This window comes from Anser brachyrhynchus, assembly GCF_964034855.1.
Source record: "Anser brachyrhynchus genome assembly, chromosome: 2".
NCBI lineage: Eukaryota > Metazoa > Chordata > Aves > Anseriformes > Anatidae > Anser > Anser brachyrhynchus.
The window spans coordinates 52388838-52404382 of NC_137695.1; the positions used below are offsets into that span (position 1 = coordinate 52388838).

Sequence of the window (15545 nt, forward strand, 5' to 3'; positions counted from 1 at the left end):
TGCTCAGCTTCTCACCATCCTGCCTATCCCCTACCCCAGATTTGCTGTCCCAAGTCTCTGGTGGACTCAACCAAAGGGTGGTGTTGCTGTCTGTGGAGCAGCCCTGCCACCTTTGTGGTGGCATGAAACGGCACCAGGAGCTCCGAGTGAGGCCAGTCCATCCGAGTGTGCAGAAAGTGGAATTGCCACGGCCTCCCACTGCTGCTGTGATAGATAGTACCATAAAGTGGATGTGATGTGGTTATTAGGCTGTGATTCTGTTCATACTGAGCGGTATTGATTGGTGTTGGTTCAGTGCTTGGTACATATTTTATCAATTGACCTTGTAGATTGTATTCCTGCTCTGCTTCTTTTACTTCTAATTCTGTTTTATCTCCAGTTTTGTAGCTCCTAATTTTCCTACGGTTGATTTCTCATGGTATTTCTTTAGTATTGTATTGCACAGAAAGACTCTCTTTAGTGAAACTATTCTTTCCTTCCTCTGCTTCCCTTCCATATGTTTGCTTTTTATTTTTTTTAAGAAATCCACCTGCTCTTCCCTGATACATCAATTCCATTAAGAGATTCAGCTTCTAAAATATTTGTGCCCTCAGTAGAAAAAAGAAGGCTAAATGCAGGTGTTTTGCAGTAAAGCTCAAGGGTGCAGAAACTGGTTTTATAGCAGATCTCATCAAATTGGATTTACAGAACCAGATAGTTCAATAACGTAATGCCTTCACAAACTGTTCTCCTGGCTATCTGTGGAGCCTCGTGGTTACACCAGCAGAAGTTCTGGTAGCCTATTTCCAAGATGCTGTTGGTAAATATGCACTGAAAATGTGAAAGAATAATTGTAGTTAAGAGCTTTTAGCTGGGCGAAACTCACTGCGGGTATTAATTTTGAACTTTGATGGAAAACAAGGGAAACAGCATTGTCTGTTGTGTTGGTTTAGTGCTGGCTGGCAGTAAGACAAGGGAGGGAGATAAAGTACCTGCCTAGACCTGTGCAACTTTCTATATTGCAAAATTAGAGTTGAAATTAGGGAGATCCTGGCTCTCAGCCCATTGGAGCATGCTGCCTCTGTGTTGCAGACCGCTGATATACAGCTCTGCTGCATCGAACAAAGGGATTCAGTTTTCAAGGAGTTCAGCAGAGAAAAAGCAAGCCTCTACCAGTCAAATAAGTGAGATATGCTTCTATAACTGTATATAAACTGTATATAAATAATATACAGTTAATGCACACCGAGTACAATACTTAAATTCAGCAAGAAGATGCAGAGCACCAGAAAGAAGGCCACTGGCTTTTCAAACCTTTTTGTTAGCTGGAAGGGATGTAAATTCTCTAGTAGTAAACACATGAAGTGTGAAGCCACACAGATATGAATTAGGATAATTTAAGATCTCAGACTCACATGCCTGGCTGAAGTTCAGCGTTATCAATTAGAAAATGCTTTCTTGGATCTTATTACAGCCTTTGTGTAGGAGTGATTTTGAAACTCACAGCCTAGAAGAGTGGTAGTGGGTGTCAAAAGGGGGACTGGAATTTCAAAATATATATCATTAAATTGTGATAAGGTTCCAGCTCTTTGGAAATCTCCCCCTGTGAATAGTGCATGAACGCCTGTTCCCCATGCAGTTTCATCCAATGCTTTCTTTAATGAACCAGATCACGGGAGGCTTAGTAAATCTGAAGATAAAGCAAGTCTGAGAAAGACTGCAAGCACAATGGGGGAAAGAGTTAGAATTAAAAGTGATTTTTTTACAAATTGGAGAAAATTCCTTAAAAAAATAAATAAAAAGGATGGAATTCCACAGAGCCTCATAAAAGTGAGTGGGCAAAAAAACATTAATTAAACATAGGATGAGAAACAGGATGGTTTCTATGAGAAATAGGATGGTTTCTTTCAGAAATTATCGAGGAACTATGTTGGGTCACTAGCTAAGCATGTGTGAGCAATGTAAGCCTGTTGTCAAAAAGAGAAAGCCTATCCTGATATGTGTAAGCAAAAAAGACATAAAGTAATCCTTCTGCTTATAAAGCTATTCCATATTCAGTAGCAGGCATTGCACTTCAAGAAAGACATAGATCGCTTGGAGAGGATGGAGTACAGCAAGATTAAGATATCTAGAAAATGTGAACTGATGACTCAGTCTAAGGAGAAAAAAGGCAAAGATTTGGGTTATTTATTCTGAGGGTGTGTAGACTGGTGGGGGAAATGGGACAGGATAACAGTTTTCAAGTAGAAAGAGGAGGGAATGATATCTATCTGTGGTGGACAAAACAAGAAGTGATGGTCATAAACTGCAGAGAAAATTAGACAGCAAGAAAAAAAAAACATTAGGATAGAGAGGAACTGGACAAGAATATCTGGAGCTGGGGAGCCTCCTTTGAAGAACTGCCTTCCAGAGCAAGGGAAACAAGTGCCCAATGGGAAAAGTATTGAGATACAGCTTTTCTTGCCATGGGACATCTTGAAGTGTTTTCCTGCTCTGCCTCCTGTGACATCTGTGCCAATGAAGCCTGCAGGAGCAATGCTGTGCCTACAGATAGCAGGGGACAGTTGGATGGTAAACAGGCTGTGTGACTCTGTGTCTGCATTTACACCAGCGCAAGTTTTCCCACTAACCACCATCAGGCACAGCTCCTCAACTTCTATCTTAGAAGTGCAGGAAGTCAGTGTTCAGGAGCTTTCGTGATGGGAGCAGCACAAAGGAATAAACTTCTGCTGTTAAATAATCTGTTCTTACTTCATGGAATAAATAGCAAGGCCCACTGGTGGAAACCTTTAACAAAGAAAAATAACTTCTTAGAAACACCAGGATGTAACATGTTGGTGTCTTTTGCAGAAAAAAAATAGATTAGAAAGTTTCCTACACCCTGAGCACCAACCTTTTGTTGTGAAGTGTTAGTTGTACTGTCTTGACTGCTTGTTACTTGGAGTCCTGTGCCTTGGTTGGTATGGTTTTGTGATGACTTAAATAAATAAACCAATCCTGTAATCAAAGGGATGCCGTCCAGTCTGATGAGATTTTCCAGTGCTTTTTTGCTTGTGTGGTACTCCTACACTGTCCTGAGGAGCCTTATTCCTAGAGCTGTTTTTTCCCTAGCTCCCCTAAGCAGGTAAATTGTATGAATATTTATGATGTGCCTAATACTGTCAGCTTTATCTGCATGATGGGCTCATAAACTTTGGGTTCAGGCACATGTTGCCTTTAGACCTAGCTGTAGCACAGTGAAATGCTGCTGCTGCTCCTCCCCACACTCCCACTAGGTAGCCTCGGGAGATCCAAAAGGAGGGATCTGCCTTCGTGCATCCCTGGGTGCCTGTCAGCCAAGCTACCTGCCACCAGCCCATCTGTCTTTTGGTAGTGCTGTGGTGCCAGTAGGAACAAATGTTTTAAGTAACCAAAAATGAAGCTTCTGTGGAAACGTTCAACCTGGATGCATTTTGAAAAGTAGGAGAGTTCGACTGCATGGAAACAGGCTGTTCTCTGCCAGCTGGCCTCGCTGCCCCGGAGTGGTCCTGGCCATCCTGAATTTACTGCTACAGATACAACCTCTGTTGCCAGCAGATTCCTCTACAGCAATAGCTGCTGCTGTGGGAAGACTTGCCATGAGGGGGGTGACACTCCAAGCTCCATGCAACAGCCAACATGGCTTCAGCTAAAAAATGGCAGTCCTGAGAAAACTCCCTCTTGTTCCCGAAAGAGTATCTCATCTTCTGAGCAATGCAGAGTGGTCTGGGTGCATTACCTCCAGCTGTTTCGACAAATTCTCAGCAGATAGTGTACATCCAAGGCCTGGTTCTGAGCTACAAGGTTTTCGTCAAACAGCAGAGAACTATTGCACTTAACTTTGGTAGTCCAAATTACCTGCTCTGGAAGCACCTTCCTCTCTCTCCACTGGATGCAGGAAGGGACAACTTTTATTTATTCATTTATTTATTTATTTTGGTAATAAGCAATTATAACTTACTAGTCTGATTTCTGGCTGAACCGTATGCCTAATGTAACTGGTCTGAATAACCGTCTGAATAACCTACTACACCTGATGATGTAGTAATGCTGATACAACAGTCACTGATTTGTCTGACCTGAAACACTGCTGAAGCCTTTGGAAACTTGGTTCAGACTGAAATTCAGAATTTTTCACCTACAGGGCCATTTCCAGACTGTTTAACTGAGATGAAGCTGAAAACAAATAAAATTTAAACCCATTTGGTGTAAGCTCTGAATATAATGTAAAGTTGTGAGATCAAGTCTCCATCTCAGCATGGCAAAGGAAGGATGCAAAGGGCCTTTGCAAACCCATCTCCTGCTCTTGTACCAACACTGGAAGGAAGGAAGATGTGCATTTTAGAAATTGCCTTTCATTTACTGTGGTAATATTCAAGGGTGTTTGTGAAACCACTTCAGAACTACATTTAAACTAAAGAAAAAAAAAATCCTACTTCAATTATCTCTGAACAGATCAGCTGGCTTGGTACTGTTACAGTATGAGAACAGCAACAGAAATATTTTCACAGCCAAATCACTTGCCAGAAAAGTGTTATGGTCCATTTTCTTAAAACTGCTCTAATGTGATAAGACATATATATGTGTATTTATTTCCCAATGCATTAGAAACAAGTCAGCCATTAATGTAAAAGTCTTTGAGATTTTAAAGGAAATTATAATGGTCACACCAGAGTTTTGTTCTATTTATTATTATTATTATTATTTAAATCTATCTCATTCATTGAAATGACTTTCACACTTGTGTTATTTCGTGGTGCCATATCACTGCAAATATCTGACCAGTTTTGGAATCAGACCCAAACACTTCCTTAGTTTAGATCTTTGTGTGTCTCGATTATATGAAAAATTAGGTCACAAAGATGGCAAAGACTTCATGAGGCTTCCAGCAAAGCCAGTTTTATTACATATGAAGAATAATGTTGAAGATATCTATTCTGATGTCCCTCCAGGTTGCCCTCACTCTCAGATTTTGCAGCTTTCTCATTACCTCTGAGGTTGTAGGGCTTCCCTTGGGGGTCAGAAAGATAAAATGCTTTTCAATGCATCCCCTAAGTGCCACAAATTCTGGAGAGCTCTGGAGGGGCAGGATAGCTAAAAATGGTCCAGGAAGGGAAACTGATATCTGACAGTGTCTTTTAAGACTGCTGGGAGGTGGAGAGAAAAGAAACATTGTACCATTATGTCAAGAAGAAGTTCACATGTGCCAGGGATGGAAAACAGCTGGCAAGAGGAGAGGAAGAATGAAATTTGTGGGAAGAACACAAATTTCTTCTAGAGCAGGAGGAAAAAGAGAGGGTGATATGGAAGAGATAAGAAAAATAACCTCTTTGGTTTTATTTTGGGGAGATAATTTTGGAGTGAGAGCCTCAAGATATTTTAAATACATTGTTTTGAATTTATTTATAGTCACAGTGTTGCTTCCTCAGAGCGAGGTGCCATTCAGCCTGAAAATGATGGATGATAGGTTGCCAAAGACCATTTCTATCAACTGCTTGCTTGCTTATGAGCCACCAAGGTAGGTGAAAAGAAAATGAGAATAGTTTGGGACTCCTTTTTTTTTTTTTTTTTTTTTCCTTTTTGCAGGAACCACAACCAGAAAAACCATCTGCCTCCAGATTTAAAAATTGAGGGAAATCTTCCAAGGGCAAGCCATGGATTGACTTCAGGACTGACCACACTGCCAATGAGCAGTAGAGACACACCAGCCTGCAATGAAATCTAGGGTAGGTATGGCCTCAGCAGATGTATCTTCCATCCTATGAACCCATCACAGTACCTCCCGATACAAGCAGATAATAACTGCAAGTGTCTGCAGGGCAAGGATTGGGTTTTGCTCTTTTTTTAATGATCCCTTCAAGCACTGATAAATTTCATTCAGTCTTCTGCAGTGTGAACAGGGTGTGAAATCCTACATTGCTACACAGTGGAAAGGGAACAGTACTATCTTGTAATGTACTTATTTGTCTCTATGAGGGATTGCTGCCAAGCTTCTGTGAATAGACGTTTTTGGCCACCCTCCCTTAAATGAACATAAACACAGAAAATTTATTCCCACAAACCCCAAAACTTCTTTCTGGTATTTCATGACATTAAAACTCACATACAAAACATGCATATACACATACAAGACTTTGCCAGGAATGAAACCGCCTTTTTGCGGCCACATCTTTCCCAAAACCTCAGAAAATGCCTGAAGGTTAAGTTATAAGTTAACTGATAACTGAAGTATTAGTTTCCCCAAATGGTTGGGATTTTTTTATATCTCTGTAACTGTAAAGTCATTACCATTTTGAAAGACAAAATCAAACTCTAACCTTAAAAATACTGTGCATATCCTGTACAGCTATATTAAGCTTATTTCCGAGATGGAGGAAAAAGAAGAGAGGAGAGTAGTTAAGTCCAACATTTAGAAAGTAGGTAATAGTTCACATTCCGTATTTGGAGTAGGTTTTTTTATTAAAAGAAAAGCAAATAAAAATGACTGATTAAATGTTCCTTGCATTTTTATAAATCTGCTGTTCTCCAAAGAAGGCCAGGCATTTGCTTGGAGTGTGTGCCTCTGAGTAAGTGTGTGTGTGTGTATGTGTGCATGCACGTTATGTCTTTTTCTATGTACAGGGCATATTTCCAGCAGCGGCAGGTAGTAGAACTGATGAGTACAAGATGAGAAAAGGCTTTGGTGATGAATGATCAAATTTTCAGAAACATCTCACCTCATTTGATTTGTTCATAAAATCCATTACAAGAATAAATAGTATTTTCTTACCTCAGGCATTCTGCAGTTCTTGGTCACAGGATGATGGTTTTTTGCAGTATCTGAAGTTGGAGGTTTGTTGTTTGTTGTCTTTTGTTAAATAGTATGTCATCTGAAAAAAATACTCACATTTTTTCTGAAAGAACACTGTGGCATTGGGAAGTTGACAGCATCATCAACCAGTCAGCAGCGGTGTATAGGTAAGGAATTTATATGAAGAACTTCCTAGCTAGAGTGATCTATTTAATAACCAGGGGTGGGAGAAGGAGGGCGAAAGACCCGAAGAAATGATTGTGCTGATATAAATGTCTCTGCTGACATTTTTCTTTCTCTGAAAATAAGAGCTTCTTGAATAGCTCGTGCTGTCCATTTCAATTAGCTTTGGTGGGGCTGAGGGGAAAGTTTAGAGCCATGCAAAGGAAAGGGCTCTGCAATTCGCAGAGGCTGAACCACTGCAGTTTTCTGCAAATACTGCTTTGCAGTTTAATCCCAGAAAGTACTGTCTACTGCTACTGCCATTATAGGCTGCTCCTTTTAAAATACTCTTCATCCCTTGTGGAGCAGTAAAGAATATGAATGATCTCCTTTTTATTCTCGTAACCAGCCACCAGCAGAAAGTGCTTTGAGAGTCCACCTTTCTGCACTGGCTTGTAAGGCGGTTGATGAGGTTTTCTGTCCTTACTCACAGTACACTACTGGATGCAGCAGCCCTTCTCGGTTCCTGAGCCTGCGAGCACGTTTTTTTAGGGTGATGCCCAAGTGCGTACTGACCTCTGCAAGGGAAACGCAGGCCCAGTGAGAGCCGTGGTCTATACCACCATTCCCCATGTCCTCCAGACTCTGTGATATATATCTCAGCAGGTAATGTAGACGCAGCCATAGTGACTGGCATTTGCATTAATTACAGTGCATTAATGATTAGGCTCCAGAGAGACTCACAAATAATTAAGCTTATTAATATATGGAAGGCTTTACAATGTTGGGAGCCTTTTTCAGGGGCTTAAATCTTGTTTCTGTGACATTCCAGTAGGGAAGTTTGTGTTGCTCTTAGATCAGTCAGATGCTGAGGTTTTCCCTTCTCCATCTCGACAAAGTTAGGTCATTGCCGTGTCACTTGGATTTCTGTGCAACACAACAACTGTGCAAATGTGTAACTGGAAAATCTTCAGAAAGATGTGTGTGTGCTTCTGCCTCCCAAGGGGCCACAGCACATAGGCAGTATGCAGCCACATGTTGCCCAAGGAGACTCTGTGATGCTTTCTGCTGTGCATTGGTCCAGGTGGTTTCCCCGCAGGGGATGCAGCACCATGGCTGACTGCAGGGCTCAGATTGCTGTCTCTCATTCAAGGTTGTTTCAGGCCAGGCTCTGCCTCCTCCCCATGGGGAGTTTGTTTAGCAAACTCTCACTGCACCCCAAAAGCTCGTTTCCCCAGCAGACTCTGACTGTTTTGCTGCTGGTACCTGTCATCTCCTGTTCCCTTGCCAAGGATCAGTGAGCCCTCTCAGTTTTTAAAGATTGACACCTGTGCCTTACATAAATGACAAATTCTTCTACAATTTCAGTCTCTTCAGGTACGCAGCCGCTTTAAAATAAAACTGTCTTCCGTTTCTTTTCCTTTTTGCAGTGAAGCACCATTCTAAATCTTTTCCCCTTATTTACAGGTTTCTAGAGAATTTAATCTCTAGCATAGGTTTTACTGCTTCATTATCTTCTTAGATATTTGCTTAATTCTTTTGACTGCTAGAACCATATGTTGTGTGTAGTCACTGAGATGAGGAGTCAGAAAGAGGTTAAAAGTACACATTAAAAATACAGTATCCATAGGTCTCATTGGGAAAAATGCTATTGATCTTTTGTCAGCCATTTGGGCTTCTTTATGTGTAGTTCTGCCTAAAACATCTTCAAGGAAGTGCTTAGAGAATGAAATTTTAGGTCTTGAAAGATGGAAAAGCTGAGATAAAGATAAAACCCTTTGTTTTTAAGAGAACAGCGCTGCTCTTGTACCAGGCCAGGGGCCACACAATCTTCCTCTTGTAGCTTCATCAAGGTGCTGAATTTGAAGGAGTCGTGCATTGCTTGGAGGGCGGCGTGCCACAGCTTGGTCAAGCCCTCACACCCATGGTGGGTGTTGGAGAAACAGCACTGGGGAGGGCCAGTTGGGCCAAGATGGGCTCATTGGGTGTCCTGAGCTGCCCAGTTTCTTTGTGGCATGGTCCCTGAGCCAACTCTGCCCTTGCAGATTCTCAGGCTTGGCCTGCAGTCGGTCTTCTGGCATGTCCCACATACCACTTGCAGATGGCGGGCAAATGTACCCGTCAGGAAGGCTGAACCCTGTGGCTGAAGTTTGATTGCTGTGCTGTCAGTGAGATTGAAAACAGTCAGCTGCAGTCTCAGCAGTTTGGGTTAAATGTTTTAAATTTTATTGTGAGTGGGTTGACATAGCATATTCAGACACCAAACTCTCCATGCTGAAGAAGCTGAACTTCCCTCTCCACTTCTCCCCCTTTCTTAACTTGCTTTTTGGCAGTAGTTTCCAGAAAACACATCTGCTACCCTTGGCAACTAAAGGCACCTTCATTTTCAGATAGATTCTGTGTAAATACCAAACAAAACATATATTATAGATGCTTGGCTTGGGTATAGTATAAGATTTGCCTCCTAAGCTACCTTTTTCTCCTTTGGTTTATGCAGGCGTAAGGCTGTTTTTGCAGATATGTACGACTTTCCATCTAGGTGATATTTTCATATATAATTGAGGCCTGGTGGCCACCACCAGCTGCCTCTGCTTCTAAGGGTATAGTCTGCAAAATGCAGTCCGGAGTGAGTACCACTGCTGTTCATTTGCCAAATAAACAGAGAGGAATACACTGCATTTTACCCGGACCTTGCTGGAGTTGTGTCAAGCCAAGAGTGTGCTCCCCTGCCCACCAAACGTGATGGGTACACTGATCAAATGATTGCAATGAGTCGCTTGCTTCATAAACTTTGTCCTTCCTCCCCTTTGGGTCTTGATTTGCCCATAAACACATCAGGATTTTATCAAGCGCTCCCAGCATCTCTCTGAAGGATTCTTTGTCCACAGATCTGCTGGACGCCCTTCCAGCTGACTGGAGACAGAGGTTACATGGTATGTTTCTGTTCTTTGACTGGATTTGTAGCATCCTTCTTCTGGGATAAATATTTGGGTTTGCAGTTTCGAAAATTGCTTACCACAAATATTTGCCTGAAATTTGCCGGTGTAGGGAATGTTTCTTCAGTAAACACATTTGCCAGCATGTTTTAAGTCAGTAAACACCACAGAGGTGTGAACACAGTCAAACTGAAATAATTTGTGAAATAAAATAATTTGGAGAAGGCTGGAATCAGCTTTTTGTCTTGCATTTCAGGGAATGCACTTCAGTTCAAACCCGGACAGGATCCATGCAAGCCTGTGCCTTTTTGGGGGAAGGGGTATGTGTGAAAAAAGGAGTGTGCTTTTGGAGTACAAGGTGCAGTGATGTTTGCCCATGCTTGGAGCATGCTGGCAGTGTACCTGTGCATGGTATCAACCAGCCCATGTAACTCAGCTGGGCATGAGTGATAAATTGCCGTATCGTGGGGGTCCACACAGCTGTTGTTGTGGCAAGTCTTTCTGGGGAGGCCGGAGATAGGAAATGGAATTTATTGCTCTGCCCAGCCCTGGTGCTCAGCAGGTTGGGCACCGAGGAGTCAGTAGGACTTGACCTATTTCTGCGGTGACATAGCCCAGGAGAGGTGAGCAGACTGAGGAAGGGGAGACCCGAAGTTCCTGGTGTGGTGGCAGTCCCTGGCCAGGCCAGTGAGTGCAACTGTTTCGGGCTGCCTCCTTGTGTCCTTTCCCCACCATCTTGAATTCCTCCTATATAGTGCTGGTGCACCTGATCCCACAAACATTTTTACATTGCAGGCAATGGAGATGGTTTAATGTGGGGAGGAGTCGACATGCTGCGGTGGTGTACGTTCCCCGACGCTGTCCCTCCAGCAGGGATCAGCTCACGGTGGGCTGCGCGGGATCATTGCGGCCTAGCATGGTGGCTTTGCCTTGCCTGGGATGGCAAGAGGCGAGCGAGAGCTGGTGTGTGCAATGTTGGCAGGCTGTACTAAGGACAGGGCTTGATTATTACAGATTCGCACCCAGTTTTAAAGCTAATTTGCAAGCTCTAGAGGAGCGATGGCTGGTAGAGGGGAGACATCGTTATTCTTATTAGCACTGGTAGTTTTAGACCAAATTCTCTGTCTTCACTCCCCCTGAGAGTTTGCTGATTTTCAATTAAGAAATGCTGTGACTCAAGTTGGGTAAAATGTTTATTTTTGGACATGGGGACATCTTCTCTGAATGGCATGGCTAGAAACATGAACAAGAAATCTTGTTTTCATTCCAGGGCTCTCTGAGGCTTGTCAGGGCTGCTGAAGATAATCAAAACCCCATCTTATTAAAGATCCTTTTCTTTGTCAGTATGTTGTCCACTGGCAAAGTGGGAAGCTCAGCCACTGATATGCCAGAGCAGACTGATGGCTCATAGAGAAGCTAATTATATTTTGCTTTTTTTTTTTTTTTTCTTCTTTCATTGCAGAAAGACAGAATAGTTGTGAATAAATTGGGAAAGGGAGGGTGAGGAGAACTGAGAGTTCATTAATATTCATATTTAGCCACAAGTATGCAGAAAAGGTGACAAGGAGCTGGCTCCCTGGAAACCTATGCACCTTGGCAGTAGATGGAAAATTGCATTTAATTATAGCTACCTTTAGCTCTGCACCTAATGAGCATGTTTGAAACCATGCCGGGTTGCCGTATACTAAAGGAATATCCAAGACTGAAACAGAAAATGAAAACCTTTCTCCTTCTTCCTTGCTCTGCTGAATTTAAAATAATTCTGCCAAGGCCCAGGAGACCAAGTGGACTTTTATTCTTGATTTCCCGGAGATGATAACAGAAACCTATCCAGCAAAAGATATAAATCAAATAAGATGGTCAGTAGGGGGGAACAAGCACATTTTAATAGGGAGTAAAAGAATGGAGACTTATTCCATTCTCACTTTGCCTAGTGAGTGCTGCTAGGTGTAGAGGTCTCTTTCTTTTTTCTTTTCTTTTTTTTTTTTTTTTCCTCTCATTTCCTGCTGATTTATCCATTTTTGATAGCTTTCAGCATTTTTTTTTCATTATTTTATTTTTGGGGAGACTACAATCTGTGGATGTTGCTACCTTGTCTCAAGGGAAGAGAGGCACCAAGGAGATTTCTTTCACACACATTGCACTTAGGGTTGATTTAGCATGTTGGTTCCCACAGCAACTTTAAAGCCATAAAGCCAAATCCTTCTCTGTAGCACACCAGCACAGGCAGAGACTGAAGCCAATGGAAATCCTCCATAGTAATTTATGTGAGTTTAGAAAAAGCAGAATATGATCTGTACCTAGTCTTTCATCTAGCAAAATTCTCATTGCTAGAATATGTCTTGAACAAAAATTTTGAAGCTGCTTTTAACCTGACAGCAAGGAAGTGATATTTGCAGTGTACACCCAGCAGAAATTATTTTCATTTCAGTAGATGAGGTAGGGAAATTAGTACCCTGAATTACCCCTTGTATTTTTAACACATATTATATTTTTAACTCATTTGTATTTTTTGGGCTGCTTCTTACCTTCACCACTGCCGGGGGCAGATGGAGCAAATCTGATGGTCAGCAATGTACTGGTTTGCTTACAGCCTGGCCTGTAAAAGTCTGCTCAGTCATGGCTCATCCTCTGAGCTGTTCCTGGTTTGGGGTGCAGGGAAAGAACTGATGAGGAAAAGCCACACACAGAGGTGGGAGCCCGGGGGCAAGCCTGCATAGCGCAGTACCAAGCTGCAAGGTGATGGTCACAACCTGGCCCTGAATCTCTTGACTTTAGGGCAGCTTTTATCAGCTTTTCTCTTCTTATGTTTTTATTTTATTTTATTTTATTTTATTATTTTATTTTATTTTATTTTATTTTAATTTATTTTATTTTAATTTATTTTATTTTAATTTATTTTTTCAAAAGTGCTGCATTTGCTTATTTCCTGGCTCTGTCCCCAGGGGAATTTGGTAAACCTCAGGAGAAACAGAAAGTCATATGGGTTTCCATTTGGTCTCTCTCATCTTTGGGTCTATGTATGGAAAGACGTTGCTAACAGTTCGTGTTTCATAAACATCCCTGTGCTCCTAGCAGGCAGATAACGCTGGTGCTTGAGAAACTCCTGGTATAAATCTCTTATGGACACACAGCAGTTACCACAATACATGTTTTCTTCCTCCTGCTTCTTTGGCATGCATTTTGTGATTTGTTGGTTTGCAGGAACTATTCTCAGCTTCAGACCCATCCATGCCTTTTATTTTCCTTTCTTACTGGGGTTGTTTTCTTCTGCTCCTAGTCTTTTTTGGACTCATATGGCTTTACTAGCAGCATTACAGTCTGTTTTGGGTGATTTAGTACAGGACAGATAGAAAGGCATAAATATTATTCCCTGACAAATAAGCAAGCCTAGATATGCCTCAAAAACATTTTAGAACATTTTAAACCCTCATTCACAGGCAATTTATGTAGCTGACTACTGGGCAAACATAAATCCCTAAATCCTTCTCTTCCTTTATTTTGATCAGCATTACTTTGTTTTTCTTCTGCTTTTCTTGTCAGCTTATTTCTAAAGGGCAGTAGGTACCAACATGCTTTCAAAAATTTTATTTTGCTTTTCTAGACACCTGCATACCACAGCAAAATTTTTTACCTCAGTTGCTACTTACTTTGAGAATAAAAATAGACTTTAATTATGATGGAGAAGAAAGCCCTCTATGCATGTCTGTCTTTATAGGCACAGTAGGTACCTATGGTTGGATGCTGCCGTCTCTGTGCTATCTTCCATTTATCAGTCCAGACCCTTACCAAGCTGTCAGCCGAACAGAGGAGAGACAGAGTGACAGGCATTTCTGAGCAGACTTCGGGATGTGCCAGAGCCCCAAAGTGAGTCGTGATGTGTGACAGACTTCCAACATTGTTACCTGCATATGGAGCTTAAAATGCTGCAGGATGCCTCTCTTTGGGAAAAGAGGGGCAGCCCAGGTTCTGGGGGTCCTGCTGGCTGGTGCTGCAAGGAAGGGGATGTTGCTGTATGTCTGTAGACAATACAGTCCAGTCTGGAGAGAGATATTGGAAAATTTGCTTTGAATACTTCTCGGCCTTTCATAGTAAGTTCATTGGGCTATCCTGTGATGCATGATGTGCATCATTGCAGTTTGCTTCAGGAAAGAGAAGGGGAGTCCTTTGCCAGCTACCTGGCTTGCCAGTAACTCTGGTCTGAGGAAGTATGGGAAAAGTAAAAAATACAGAGTCTGTGCAAATGTGGTTTTTTTTTCCCCACACTTTTTTGTTTAAAATAATGGGAAAAATGGAATTTTGAATAATGCCTGTGATCAGATGAAGCAGTTGAGCCAAAAGGGAAATTATTTCAACTCTGAAAGGCTACCACTGCACTTCAGAGCAGGTGCCTGAGGAGTCTGTGTGCTTCCTACAGCCCAAATTGTCTTGTCCTAGATCTTCCTCTAGGAAACATCCTCTCTTGAAGAGCTGAGGTGCTGCAAAACACAGGTCTTCTGCCTTGCCAGGCCATGGCAAATCTTGCCTACCCCTTGGGGGAAGGTGGGTCAGCAAATTAACATCTCTCTTGAGACACTTCAGCAATATTTCCAGTCCAACCCTTTTCTTTTTTAATGACATATATGTCAGAAATACTTTTTGACTTTCTATAAATTATATTGCAAAAATATTTTGGTTTTGAGAATTTTCCCCCCTTGAAGATATATCAGTTCTGTGGAGGAAGAAATAGGCTTAGTGTTGTTGGTGACATAATTTTCTGTCAAGAAACCAGTTCCTCTTCATGGAAAAAATGTCAATGAGCATGGAAAAAAAGTACTTTTCTGGGCAGTGATCCTGTCACCTGTAGAGAGGAGAGAGTGAAGGAAGGTCTGAATTCTAGACGTACTGCATTGTTTTCAAGTCTAAGAGGCCTTATGCTAACATGGTCATTTAAAAAGTAATGTATTGTCCTCTGCTGTGGGCAACTGGATACACTCCCCCAAACTGTGAGTCTGTACAAAAAAACCACAGCAGCATTTTGGGATCCAGGGTAGTTTCCTTCTGGTTTTGAGCCTTACAGCTTATGTTTGCAAACTCCTCATGGCATGCACAGCTAGAGCATTATGAAAAATAAATATAAAGAGATTTCTAATAGAACAGCCTGAGTTGGTAAAAGTGGCTTCACGTGTTCTCCTGAGAGATTTGTGAAGTGGTGCTCTCATGTGGTAACTGCAACGCATCCAATTCTTGCTGTCATCGATATGATTTTTCTGTATTTCCTTTGAAATGCACATCCTTTGTGTTAAATGTGTTTTTATCAGTCAGGGCAGCACAATTAAGCACCTGCAATGAAACAATAAGGTGAATTTAGTTTGTGGCTACAAGGTGATACCCACAACTGCTCCCAAACCCCTGTGTAAAAGCCTGGAGGAGTACATAGGGAGGTGCCCCTGCAATAGTATAGATAGAGTATCAGACTGCATCAGGCATGGGAATAGCTGTATGTACAGAATGTATTCAGCCCTCAGGCACATATCCATATGTTTGGATGCGGGTGGGTGTTTTTTAAAGTGACTGTTTTAAAGATAACCACACAGGTGGCCAACAAGCATTTGTTAGATGGCACAGCGTGAACACTGAAGCAATTTGACCGCTCGTGGGTGAGGAATAGAAGGAGAAGG

At 41.9% G+C, this 15545-nt stretch overlaps 1 long non-coding RNA gene across 1 annotated transcript in view; it reads left to right on the plus strand.

The window, feature by feature from the left end:
• LOC308190919 overlaps nt 1–15545 on the plus strand; it is a 119978-nt gene that overhangs the window by 12339 nt on the left and 92094 nt on the right. The window contains exon 3 of the long non-coding RNA XR_013947569.1: nt 5584–5723. This is a non-coding gene — a long non-coding RNA (uncharacterized lncRNA). The remainder of the gene's footprint in view (nt 1–5583; nt 5724–15545) is intronic.